The sequence below is a fragment of the Chlorocebus sabaeus genome, chromosome 7 (genome assembly GCF_047675955.1).
Source record: "Chlorocebus sabaeus isolate Y175 chromosome 7, mChlSab1.0.hap1, whole genome shotgun sequence".
Lineage (NCBI taxonomy): Eukaryota > Metazoa > Chordata > Mammalia > Primates > Cercopithecidae > Chlorocebus > Chlorocebus sabaeus.
The window spans coordinates 126,479,863-126,493,110 of record NC_132910.1 but is presented as its reverse complement, the minus strand read 5'-3'; the positions used below and the strand labels follow the sequence as shown (position 1 = coordinate 126,493,110).

At 36.1% G+C, this 13,248-nt stretch overlaps 1 protein-coding gene across 3 annotated transcripts in view; it reads left to right on the top strand.

Moving 5' to 3' along the window:
- GPM6A (glycoprotein M6A) overlaps positions 1 to 13,248 on the top strand; it is a 366,415-nt gene that overhangs the window by 154,352 nt on the left and 198,815 nt on the right. Inside the window, exon 1 of one of the 3 annotated variants that reach the window (XM_073017734.1) lies at positions 1,613 to 1,632. The exons of the other annotated variants lie outside the window; for them this stretch is intronic. The gene's annotated coding sequence lies outside the window, so the exon portion shown is untranslated. Of the gene's footprint in view, positions 1 to 1,612; positions 1,633 to 13,248 lie in introns of those variants that run through there. 3 annotated transcript variants of the gene reach the window in all.

The following is a 13,248-nucleotide window of genomic DNA, read 5'->3' as shown; positions in this document are numbered from 1 at the left end:
TTTAGTTCTGTTCTTTGTTTCAAGAAGATTTAAATGTAGTTATACTCACTAAGGGAAAAAATGAGCTCATAAGCACAACAGTAACTCTAAGTATACATAGATGCTGACATTGTTAGGTGAACACTTAGGGAGAATGAGAAGTTACTAATCCAATGTATCCTTTACTCAAGAATGTGAAATAATACAATGGTGGGTTCCATGTCTGTTAGGGAAACATCGAAATCAATGCTAGGAACCTCATATTATCCCTGTAAGTAAAAAATTTACATTCCCAGTTAATAATGTGGGTCACACTGTTTTCTACTATGGCAACTTGTGTGTATTTATTGTAATTATAAACTCTATGCTGAGAAGCTCTTGGAAACAAAATCCTATATCACATTTACATAGATCCACCACTAGGAAAGAAAGTTTTAGGAAAACACACAGTTTCTGTAATTAACTAATAAAATATTTTTAATTGACTTCTGTCACAAAATAAAAATCTGTTTCTCTTTTTTTTTGGAGTAAATTTTAAATCAATCAGTCAAGACAATGGGACTATTAAAGGTGTTAGCTGACTTTAGAAAAAGAAGAAGGCTGAATTAAGCTGGTGTAGATAAAAAGCACATGCAAATATTAGGCAAAATATAATACAGCTCCTTTCTCTAGCCATTATAGCCGAAAAAAGTGTTTAAGGTATTTATCACTTATGCCCCTCTTCATCTCTCTTCATAGGAAGTAGCAATTGTCTAAACAGAGTTTTAAAGAAAATAAATTCAATACCTGGAACCCAAGAGATACTTATGAAATCTTGACAGTGATAAAGAAATCTAATATAAGTATTTAAAAGAAAGCTGGCCGGGCGCGGTGGCTCAAGCCTGTATGTAATCCCAGCACTTTGGGAGGCCGAGACGGGCGGATCACGAGGTCAGGAGATCGAGACCATCCTGGCTAACTCGGTGAAACCCCGTCTCTACCAAAAAATACAAAAAACTAGCCGGGCGAGGTGGCGGGCGCCTGTAGTCCCAGCTACTCGGGAGGCTGAGGCAGGAGAATGGCGTAAACCCGGGAGGCGGAGCTTGCAGTGAGCTGAGATCCGGCCACGGCACTCCAGCCTGGGCGACAAAGCAAGACTCCGTCTCAAAAAAAAAAAAAAAAAAAAAGAAAGAAAGAAAGCTAAGAGGCATTGGAGGAATTCTTAATTAATTTGAGAAAACTTGGTTTTTGTTTGAGCTACAAGACTTCTTTAACTATCTTTTCATCATTTGTAGAGTCAGAAAGCTGGACAATGATCACTAAGGTCTTCTTGAGCTCTAATAATATTGGATTTAAAAGAATGAAAGAAAAGCAAACACTCAATAGTTTTATGCGTCAGAATAAGCATCTATAATCTGCATAGAGAAAAGAGCACTGTTCTATTATTGAAACCTAAAATGAACAAATCAGTAGAAAACCAAAATAAGACTTAGGAGGATATTTCATATTCTTGGTTTCATACAGTGACAAGGGACCATGTCACCGTTTGAATAAAAGTATTGTTGACAGAGAGTGAAGCAGGTTTGAGATAATTCAGTCTGGTGGCAGAGGAATTGGAAAGACTGCCTTGTCTTCTCAACTAACATTGGAGGTCTCGTGACATCTGTGTTTGAGGTGAGAGTTTTTTTCAGAAAAAAGAATATAAACTCACAATTTTATATTTCTCATGTTAAAGACAAATTATTTGGACATCTGTTAAAATGGCAATGAAGGTTTTATTAAAAACTTTTGCAATGAGGATCAAGACTATTGATATAGTGAAGAGAGATTAGGCTCAACTCTGAATACGACAAAGAGAGCTTGGGATTTACAGCCAAGGAGCAGAGTGATATGGTCAGTGGATGAGAAATTACTAAGAAGTGACATTAAGGGTAGGTGGATTCCTGCTAATTGTAGCTAAGGACTTATGTATCAAAGGTTGGGGATGAGGAACTTGCAGATAGCAAAGGTAGGGTGGATTCTCTCCGGACTGATTTATCAGGATTCTTGCTAAAATTAGGCTAACCAGGTTGAGAAAGGAGCCCAAGGATGAGGCATCCTCAAAAGAAGGGCCCAGAGAAGTCTATGTTTTTGTCAAGAGGGGAGTCTTCATTAGTCATGAATGGATCTAGTCACCTTATTTTACAAGTGAAATTGCTTCTAAGCAATTATCTCAAGAAGTGACTATATAATTTTGGCCTCAGTATAAAATGAAAATGTGGAACCCCTTGTACAAAACTTAAGAATTTCAAGACGATGACAGAACATCAAACCAAGTGGTGGTCTCTTCTAAGCATAGCACCTAGTTCAGCTCCATAGGTTGCCTGCCTGTGAAGCTGGCCTGGGTCCCAAACTCCTTGAGAGTAGGATTTATGGCTCACATAACTGCCAAAGTCCTGAATAAATGGTTGAAACAGAAATCCAGTAGGTTTAAATGACTTTGTGAGGATCACTCAGCATTTCTGCCATGGAGCTAGGATTACAAATGAGATGGTCTGATACAGTGGACTTTTCTCCTCGTTGTTCTGTACTCTGGAGGCAGAGGCCTCTGTTCAGTAGATACACATTTAGCACATTCCTGTCAAGGAAAAAAATGAATGTAAAAGGAAAGACATTTATATTGGAGAAACCAAAGTTAATCATATTGTTTGTAAATTCCTCCCAATTTTAGGTGAAATAATTATTTATATTATGTATTTTCTTGTATGCTCTTCATCTAGGAAATTCTGCTTCTTATTTTTGGCAAGCAAATATTTTCCTTGTGCTCATGGGTATAGATCAATAGACCTCTTTAGTTTAGAAATTCAGAGATTTGGTATATTCCTAAAAGATTTCCTGAAGTTTGATATGCCTACCTAACTACCTACATACATAAATATATATATAATATGTAATATGTTTATATAGAAAATATATAATATATGTAATTTATATATTTTACATATATAAAATTAAAGAAAAACTGCATCAATTATTAATAAGGATTTATCATTTTTATAATTAGGTAAGCAAGGATTGGGATTAATAATGCTTTCTTTTTTCTTTTCTGCATAGAGCCAATAATTCAACTCATATTAAAGTATAACTAAATTGACCTATAAGGTCAATATTTAATCTTCTAAATTAACTGTGGTATGTAGCATCATAGAGCAGAAAAAAGCTGGCCATGGAAATGTAAAGAACTATGTTTATTCTCTTTGTTTTTAAATTTTTTTAGAGACAGGATCTCACTCAATCACTCTCGCTGGAGCACAGTAGCATGAAGGTCAAGGCTCACTGAAGCATTGAACTCCTAGCCTCAGCCTTCAGGGTGGCTGGAGGTGTGTGTCACCATGTTCAGCTAATTTTTATTTTTTGGAGAGACAAGATATGCCTATGTTGCCCAGGCTGGTCTCAAACTCCTGGACTGAAGCAGGTCTCCCACCTCGGTGTTGGGATCACAGGTGTGAACCAACATGGCCAGCCTGTTTATTTTTCCTATGGCCACTTACCATGTAATGTGTGTGAGCATCAAATACTTCACTTGCTAAAAAAAATGATAACAGTATCTGCCCTTTCCTCACTACACAGGATTGTTATGAGGGCCAAAGTCATTTACATAGTAACACCTTTAAAATCTGTAATATTTATATTGTTTAAAATAGCAGAGTCAAAATTATTTTACATACTTTAATGCTAAATTTGCTTTTGGAGAATCATTTAAATTTAGGAAGCCTTAAAAACATAATATGAAAAAGGAATTTTGTACAAAAAATTGCTGTTACCATAGGGGAAAAAAAGCTATTTTTTTCAAAATATTTTTAAATGTTTTATCTATGCAACACCAAAAAGAACTAAATTTTAATATCCAGAATTATGAATGTAAATCTATCTCACATCATTAAATAATAGTGATTATTTTAAATGAAGAAATTATTTTGGTTACATGTATATTCACGAAGGAACACCCTATATTATCTTAAAATAATATGATTAACTGGATGTTTCTAAAACAGTAAGTGGAATGACAGCTATGGAAACTAGAAAACTCATTTTCTGTATGCAATGTCAGATCATACTTTATATTTTATTTCTAAATTTTTCCGAATCAGTAGAAAAGATGTTAAATCCGTTCATGATAATTTAAAAAATCAGCCTTATAATCCCTCCATTTATAAAAATGTTATAAAATGCTATAAAACAGTCTAGCATTTTTTTCTGTGTTCATATGTAGCTATAATTTAGCATGGATATGAAAGGTTATTCCTTTTATTGAAAATGTTTTATTTGACTGAATGTGTCAACAATATCGCATTGCAGAAGTGTGCTGGCCCTTTAACGCTCTGTTTCTGTTGTCATGGAAATAAGATTTTCAAGTAGGTTTATTTGCGGGGCTTTGCTTTTTATAGACTTCTTATCATTTTAAGTTGGTTTTGGACAAGCATCCTTATCCTTCAAATAAAAACACTAATCTTTATTTTACCATAATTCTTAATGTTTTTCCCAACAGGATTTCTCAAGATCCTGGAGGGTGGGGGACGTTCGAATTTCCAGGCACGTACATTCAATATGAATGTTTAGCTCCTGGCTCTAAAAACAAAGATTTTTAAAAAAGTGTTATGATGACAATGAATTCCAGAATCCATATCCAATTTTAAGCTTATAAAATGTACGTTACTCTCAAATTACTGTTAAATTATATAATTGCAATTTATATATGAGAATATTTTGGAACATGAACAGAATCATGTAACTTACTCATGTTGCTTATCTAAATGTAACCTTGGCCTACATATTATTTCATGATTTAGCAGCCACTTATCTTTAGAATTCATTTTTATAGAGAGACAGATTAGGTTAGGATCTGTTTGCTGCTAATTAGTTGTGTGACTTTGCCAAATAATTTCAACTGTATCTTTTTCAGTATCCTTCTCTGTAAAATGGGGATAATAAGTAAGTAATAAGCAGAGTTATGGTGACAATTACATGTGTTACTATATGTTAAGCACTTAAAAAAGTAATTTGAACCAAACGGGAACTCAATTAATGTTATATTTGCCAGTGTTTTGCTATTATTGTCTTTTGCTATTTTCTACCGTTCTCCTGTTCATTCTTCAAGTACATTAAAACTTTTGCTGCCTTATAACTTAGCCCGTTGGGTATATCATTGAATTATCATTAACACTTTTCTCTCTCATACTGGATTCTCCACTTTATTGCCACTAGAACACTTGCAAATTCTGTATTTATTTATTTATTTATTTTTGAGATGGAGTTTTACTCTTGTTGCCTCAAGCTGGAGTGCAATGGCGCGATCTTGGCTCGCTGAAACCTCCGCCTCCCGGGTTCAAGTGATTCTCCTGCCTCCGCCTCCTGAGTAGCTGGGACTACAGGCACGTGCCACAACACCCGGTTAATTTTTTGTACTTTTAGTAGAAACGATGTTTAACCATGTTAACCAGGCTGGTCTCAAACTCCTGACCTCAGGTGATCCGCCTGCCTCGGCCTCCCAAAATGTTGGGATTACAGGTGTGAGCCACTGCGCCTGGCCTGCATTTGTTTTATTACTAGTTGACTCTCTCTTCTTCCACATATAAAGAGATTCAATATGCACTTATTAAAGTAATTAATAATGGAGAAAATTTCTTTAAACTGGAGTAGACATTTCCCCTTTTTTCTAACTCACAAAGTAAATAAAGATTGAAATCATCCTTAGATTTTCAAAGGAGGCACTTTCCTATGTCCTGAAAACATTATGATGTTGTTTAATGCTAATAATGAGAAACTCTTTTCTATTCTATGGTCAGTTGTAGCTATAGCTGTCTTCTAATGTCTATCAATAAAGCTAACAAAATCATTTTTCTCCCAGTCATATTGGAAATAGCTGTTTGTTCTAGATGAATTGATTTTAACAATCTCATTCCTGAAGAATTTAATTGGGATGGCTCTACTTTAGACATAAGTTACACTGATCTCTCTCTCTCTCTCGCTTCAAGAATTATAATTTTCATTTTTAAATTCCTAATTTTAATTATACATTAATCTCTAAAGATGTCATGGTAGAGTAATATTATTAGCTAGGATCCCCTCTAAATTCTTTTGGTAAGTTTGTGTATTTTTTGATGGCAATAAAAACATCAAGAAACTCCTTGGAATTATAATATATGAACAAGCTAAATGGGAATTAACAATGATTAATAACTTCAACTATAAAGTATTTCTCTTGAAATCTAGAGTTCAAGACTAGTCTCTTCCCACAGTGAAAAGGTTTAGGTGGTACCTACTATGTTGGTGAAATGTCTGTTTCTGTTTCTGTTCAAATCATATTTTCTCATTTAAAAAAGTGGTTTTTTAAAAATTTTTGAATTGAGTTTATTATATATTCAACATGCAAGTTCATTATCAAATAATGTAAGTGCTGCTCTCAGTCTGTTATGGCTTGACTTTAGATTTTCTTGAAGTGTCTTTCAGAAACAGAATGTTTTACTTTTGGTGAAGTCCAAACTATTTCTTCCAGATTTTCATTTGCGTTTTGTTTTGCTTAATTTTTACGCAAAGGATTTTAAAAAATTTAATGTAGTGGAATATTTTAATCCTCTTTGTTATTGCCTGTGGAATGTTAGTCATAGTTAGAAATGCTTTTCCTTTATCCAGGTGACAAAGGAATTCATTCATGTTTTCTTTAGCACTTGTTTGATTCTATTTATTTGTTTCCTTCTGGTTCATCGGGAGTTCATTCTAGTATATAATGTGAAGTGTGGATTCAAATTTTTCTTTTTCAAACTGGCTGTCTTGAACCAATACCATTTATTTAAGTCTAGCTTTTAAAATAGGCTATTAATGTTTACTTTATATTGAATAATCTTAAATGAAAAGACACTAGCAATATTAAGACCAAAGTAATAGTAGAGAATATCTCCTTAAATAGGTGTTTCTTTTGATTATTGCTGAAGTCAGATCCATTATCATATGTAGATTAAAAATTTCAGCCCGGCACGGTGGCTCACACCTGTAATCCCAGCACTTTGGGAGGCTGAGGTGGACCTGAGGTCAAGATCACCTGAGATCAGGAATTTGAAAGCAGCCTGGCCAACATGGTGAAACCCCATCTTTACTAAAAATATAAAAAATTAACCAGGTGTGGTGCTGTGGGCCTGTAGTCCCAGCTACTTGGGAGGCTGAGGCATGAAAATTGCCTGAATCAGGAGGCAGAGGTTCTGGTGAGCCGAAATCTCACCACAGCACTCCAACCTGGGTGATAGAGCAAGACCCTGTCTCAAAAAAAAAAAAAAAAAAAAATTCTCTGCTAGAAACACCATATCCTTTGTTCACATAAAGTTTTCCTAATGACCAGGAAGGAGTAACAGATTAAATGTGAATGGGGATGTAGTCACAGCACTTACTTATGTTTGTTTATATTCAGTACTGCTTCATTGGAGTGGACTACTGACTTTGTTGCAGGGAACCAGCATTTAGTGTAGACAGAAAAAATGTGCAACTTTCCTTATTTAGGGTAGAAATAGAAATATACATCACCCTATCATCCAAGCAAATGCATCATGAGTTTCAAGTTCTGTCTGAAGCTTGGATGATAGGGTGATATTTATTTCTATTTTTCCATGAGGGTAAGAGAAAAATCTCAAATTAAATGGTAAAATTCTCATGAATAGATTAAGAAGTGCTTTACTTTCTTTCCCTCAATCCCTTTTCTTGGAAAACTCAAACAGAACTGATGATGTAAGTCATTATTAAAGGGGTGCGTGTATGTGTGTGTGTGTCTGTGTGTGTGTGTGTTAACTAAGGCCTATTAAATGGCTATTCTTTATTAGGAGCTGTGGTAGGTGCTTTGGAGAACCAAAGCACATAGGAATTTGGTGTTTTCTCTGACTGCAGATGATCCTTTTGTTAAAAGCAGATTTTATTCAAAAGTTGTACCATTTTCACGTTTTGGTCATAGGTTGGATAGCCACCCTTTTATTCTGGCATAATTTTGTACTTAACAAAGTTCTTAAGATAAAAATGTAGAAAAACACAAAAAAATAGAGATCTCCGAGCTTATAATCTAGCCACAAAGGCAGACAAGGACATGGATGACTGTCCGATAAATGCCAGATAAAATAATCAAATCCTACATATGTCACAGAGAAGAGGGATCATTGGTTCTTCTTCCACAAATGAGATCCTCTTGCTGTTGTCCCTGTCTCATTTGATAGCAACTCTGTGTCAGTGCTCAGGCTGAGAACCCTAGTGCCAGCCTTAACTCTTTCTCACCTACCTCACAGGCAGTCTCTTAGGATATTCGGTCAGTATGGTCTTCAAAATATTGCCAGAATTTGTCCATTTCTCACTAACCCCACAGCCACTCTTTTGGCTGGATCCATCATTCTCTCCCCTTTGGGTTACTGTAGTAGCTCTCTAGCAGGTCTCCCTGCTTCTGTTCTTGCTCCCTGCTATTCTCAGCACAGCAGCCTGCTGTATTAGTTTCCTCTTGCTGCTGTAACAAATTACCATCAAATTAGCTTAAAACATCACGTGTATTGCCTTACAGTTCCAGCGGTCAGAGGTCTGAAAGGAGTCTTACTGGGCTAAAATTAGGGTGTAGGCAGGATGGTACTCTCCGGAAGCTCTAGGAGAGAATTTGTTCTCTTGCTTTTTCCACTTTCTAGAGGTTCCCTGTATTATTTGGCTCCTGGCCCTTTCCTTCATCTTCAAAACCAGAAGCATAGCATCTCTCTCTCTCACTCTCTCTCTCTCTCTCTCTCTCTCTCTCTCGCTCACTCTCGCTCTTGCTCTTGTTCTCACACCTCTATTTTTCATCACATGGTTCTTCTCTGACTCTGACCCACCTCTCTCCTTTGACATTCTTTATGATTACATTGAGTTCATGTAGCTAACCGAAGATAATCCTCCCATATCAAGATCCTCAACTTAATCACATTTACAAAATCCCTCTTGCTATGTGAAGTAATATATTAACATGATCTGAGGATTAGAACATGGACATCCTTGGGGAGTTGTTTTTCTCCCTACTATGCCCGGTGATCCATTTTAAAGTAGATAAGATCATGCGGCTCCTCAGTTTCAAGTCATCTAATAGTTCGAATCTCATTTTCCATAAAAGCCAAAATTCTGTATTCTACAAAGCTGGACATAACATACTCCATTGTCATTGTAGCATCATATTCTACTTTCCCTTCTATTTTATTACTCAAGTTGTGCTGATGTTCATGCTGTTTTGGGGGCATTTTCTAATATATTCCTGCCTTAGGAAATTTGCATTGGTTCTTCTTTTTCCTGCACTTTTTCAAAGTCTTTACTTAAATTCATGTTCTTATTGTTGTCTTCCTTGGCCAACTTGTCTAAAATTTTAATCTACTTCTGGAAATGTTATACTTTTCCTCTATGTTTTTTTTTTTTAAATTTATCTCTTTAGAACATACCATCATACAATATGGTTTACTTATTAAATATTTGTTTATTTGTCCAAGAATATAAGCTCCAAGAGGACAGATATTTTGTCCCTTTAGTTTACTCTTTGCTCTCTGTCACCTAAAAAAATTTCTGACATGTGGTACACCACATTAGTTGAGTGAAAGAATCTATGAAAGGAATGGGATCTGAGGAGCAGAAGAAAATGGAACCGAGACAGAAGAATAATTAGGCTTGCTATATGTATAGAAGTGTACTCCAGGTTGAGAGAGAGTGGTGATTAGAAACACAGAGGGAATCAAGTGTTCAGGGAATATCAATAATGAGCATAATTGGGTAGAGAGGTAGAGAAAGTCAGCTATTTGCCAAAGATTCTTACTCTCTCTTTATAATGTGGAGCTGCTCCTGGGAAGTGACTGCCAGGCTGAGGACCACATTTCTCAGCCCTATAATTAGGCATAGCCACATGATGGAGATCTAGCCAATGGAATGTTAGTGGAACCATGGGCATCTCTTCCAGGCCAGAGACGTAAAAAAACTTTCCACGTTGTACACTTTTATGTTCTTCTCTTTCTGGCTTTTGGGTAAATGTTCTCCAAGCCCCTATTTCTCAAGCACATGCATATAAAAATATGTATAATATATAAAGTATGCATTATAATTTATATATAACATATGCTTTTGAAGTATATATTATATTTGTTTTACCATACAATATTTTAGAAAATATTACTTCAAAAATAATACATTATAGTTAATGTGTACTGTAAAGTATATATTATGTACATTTATAAAGTATGTATTATATATTATACATAAACATACAAGTGTGTGTGTATATATGTACACAAACACATATACTTGGGCATGCTAAAAGGGGTTGAAGTATGCACACCAGGAGTCATTGGCTTCTTGGCAGTACAGTGGCAATCAGAAATGGAGAAGGACAGAGAAGATTTTTAATTTTAAATATATTTTTGTATTTCATCCTCCAGATTTTCTGATTCACTAGGTATAGAGTACATTTTGGGATTTATGTTTTCTTAAAATCTTCTCAGATGATCAAAATGTACAGTCAGGTTTAGAAGATGATCTCTGTCTGGTTCCCCAAGACAGCCATATTCTTGAAGAGAGTAAGCTTTTTGAGAAAGATGGTATACTAAAGTTAACACAAGTAAGCAAGTCAATTTCCACCATGAGATAAAATTTATGTTTCCTAATCATTTAACTAGTTTTAGTGTATGATATTCTCATGTGCTGTTTATATATTGATAGAGTCCAAAGGAGAAACATGGTATAGTAAAAAGACCTGGGCGATGCGGTCTGATTGGGGATTTCTAAGCTCCCAATAATTGGCAATTTTTAACAAGTGCCCAATATAATCCGATAAAGTTCGGCAGCACTGTCTTCTCAAGGCATGAATGCATGATGGGATCTCATGGTGAGCTCAGTAGGAGACACTGGAGAAAAGATAAAGGAAGGGAAGAATAAAGGCAGTGTAGTTAGTTCTAGGACAGAAAAAGAGTAGGTGCCATGTGGCTGTTCAGGGAGCTCTTGACTCTATGTAAATACCAGGGTTGAAAAGAAATACAATTACCAGTAATCAATCTTTGTGCTTCTTTATTTTTCTCTTTCTTTGGAAGAGATATCAGATGCAAAAGATTCAGGAAAGCTTTAATAAAATTAAGAAGAGATGTACTTTTGTTTTCTAATAGTAGTGGTGGTAATAATACTTGGAAGATTAGTTATAATTATCACTTTTATGACTAAGGCTCTCTCAGCTCTTGTTAGTATAAACTTATAAACAGTTTTTTTTTTTTTTTTTAATTCTTGGTAAGGGAAAAGTGCACAGGTGAGAGAATGTTGATAGTTTAATCCATTCCATGCAGGATTAGAAATATAGTGGAGACATTGTGTACATAGTCAAGCAATGTGAGTACACATTCAATACAAAAGGAGTAAAGGAGAGAAAACGAGTCTGTGAAGGTCACAGATGAAAACTGTGAATATGCTAGCAGACGGCATCCTTGAATCAGGGTACTGACAATTCTGCACCCTTTTTCACTTTTTAAAGATTTTGTAACCACCCAGGCAAACAAGCAAGCCAAGAATAAAACAAACGAAAACAAAGTAGCCGAACAATTCTAAGGGATGGTGGAGTCTTTTGTCCTTTTGTGGAAGCATATACTTGCCCTCCCCTGCTGCCAGGCTGGAAGCCAGAATTGAGACGTGGGGACATTCTATAGCAGATTTTTGCATGGCTTTATGAAAGCCAGGCCATCATTTTCAGATTAAAGTCCCGGCAAATAAACAGTTGAGTAAATCGTAACACATCTCTCTCAGTTGGGTAGTCACCGGCCTCTTTGGCAGTGCTGCTTCTGCTTTCCTCTGAAGTCACTGCAGGTGTCCATCTCTCTGATACCTAGTAGGGTAGCTACACAAAACCTAATAGGACCAGCTTTTTCTGAAACATACTAGCTCAGAGACTTGGCGTCGCAGCACTTCTCTGGAAGGACTTGGGAACTTTTTAGCCCAGTTTCTTCATTTATAATTCAAGAAATCATAGTCTCCACCTTACCGACCCATGTAAGGGCTTATTAGACTGATTTTCTCTCTGCTCTCTTCTCTCTCAGACCTAGTAATTGCTGGTTGGTTTGATGTCCTGGGTATAGCTGATTTGAGATGCCCACCAGGGACCCAAAATAATTTGTGGCTGGTGGTTAGGCAGAAAAGTTCCGAGGACTGCAAGGAATCACAGTTTCTGCTATGACTCATCTACTGTCAGGGCATACTGTTTAAACTTTTTGTCCTTTAATTTCCTTATTAGTTAAATAGGAAAATAATATATCTTAATTACTCTACTGGGAACAACATGAAGCTGAATTAGACTTTACCCAAAATATTGATTTGTTTGCATGTTTATACTTTGCCTTATTCCAAAAAAATCTGTTATCCAGGAAGATATAAAAGCATGAAGGATTGAAGATTGCTCTATGAACTGGATTAAGGATGTGGTAAAGGGATTTAAAAAGAAAACATAACAAAACAAACGGACTAGCATTCAGCTGAGTCGCTGCATACTTCTACAGAGTCCTACAGGTGGTAAGGGGGAGGAGCTGGGGAAAAGGGTCCACCTTGTTTCATGTTCTATAATTTTTGCTGTGGAAATCTGCCTTTGTCACTGATTTCTGGTTTTCATCATTCTGTCTTCTTTCTTTAGCCCGCCCACTCCCAGGAGTCTTTATCCATACTAATAGTTTTCACCGGAATTTCTTACTGATGATATTTTTGCCTTTTTGTTAAGAGCCTCTCCAGAGAAGACGTTTATCATGCCCTACTCAGCTCCTCCCACATTCTGAGAAAGCAATCCTACCTTTTGGGGGAAATACTCCTTCCAGTCAATCCTTCCCTCAATGGAAATGGTTCTTCTATCTGGTGTTTCTTTGAGGTATGAAGCTAGCTGCTGTTGGCAATCGTATTTCCTGTTTAGTGGGAAACTCTAAAATGGAGATGCCAGCTTCACAGTGCAGAAATAGTAGAGGCTGGAAGCCCTCCTTATTGTCTTTGGGAACCGGCATTCTTGTGATCCAGATGTTCCCCTGTCATGACCTGTCCACTTTGTGGATGTGCACCGTGAAACTCCCCATTTACTTTTGGCTGGTTGCAGCTGGTTTTCTTTCTCTTGCATTAAAAGAGCCTTCATTAATATACCAGATCAATGTAATACTTGTATGTGAATAGATTAGAAAAGCTTGCATGGTTTTCGGGAATTAGAAAGTACAGATCAAGACATAAAACGTTCTACTATTTGTCAAGTATGTGAAAATGTTCTAGGACAATAAA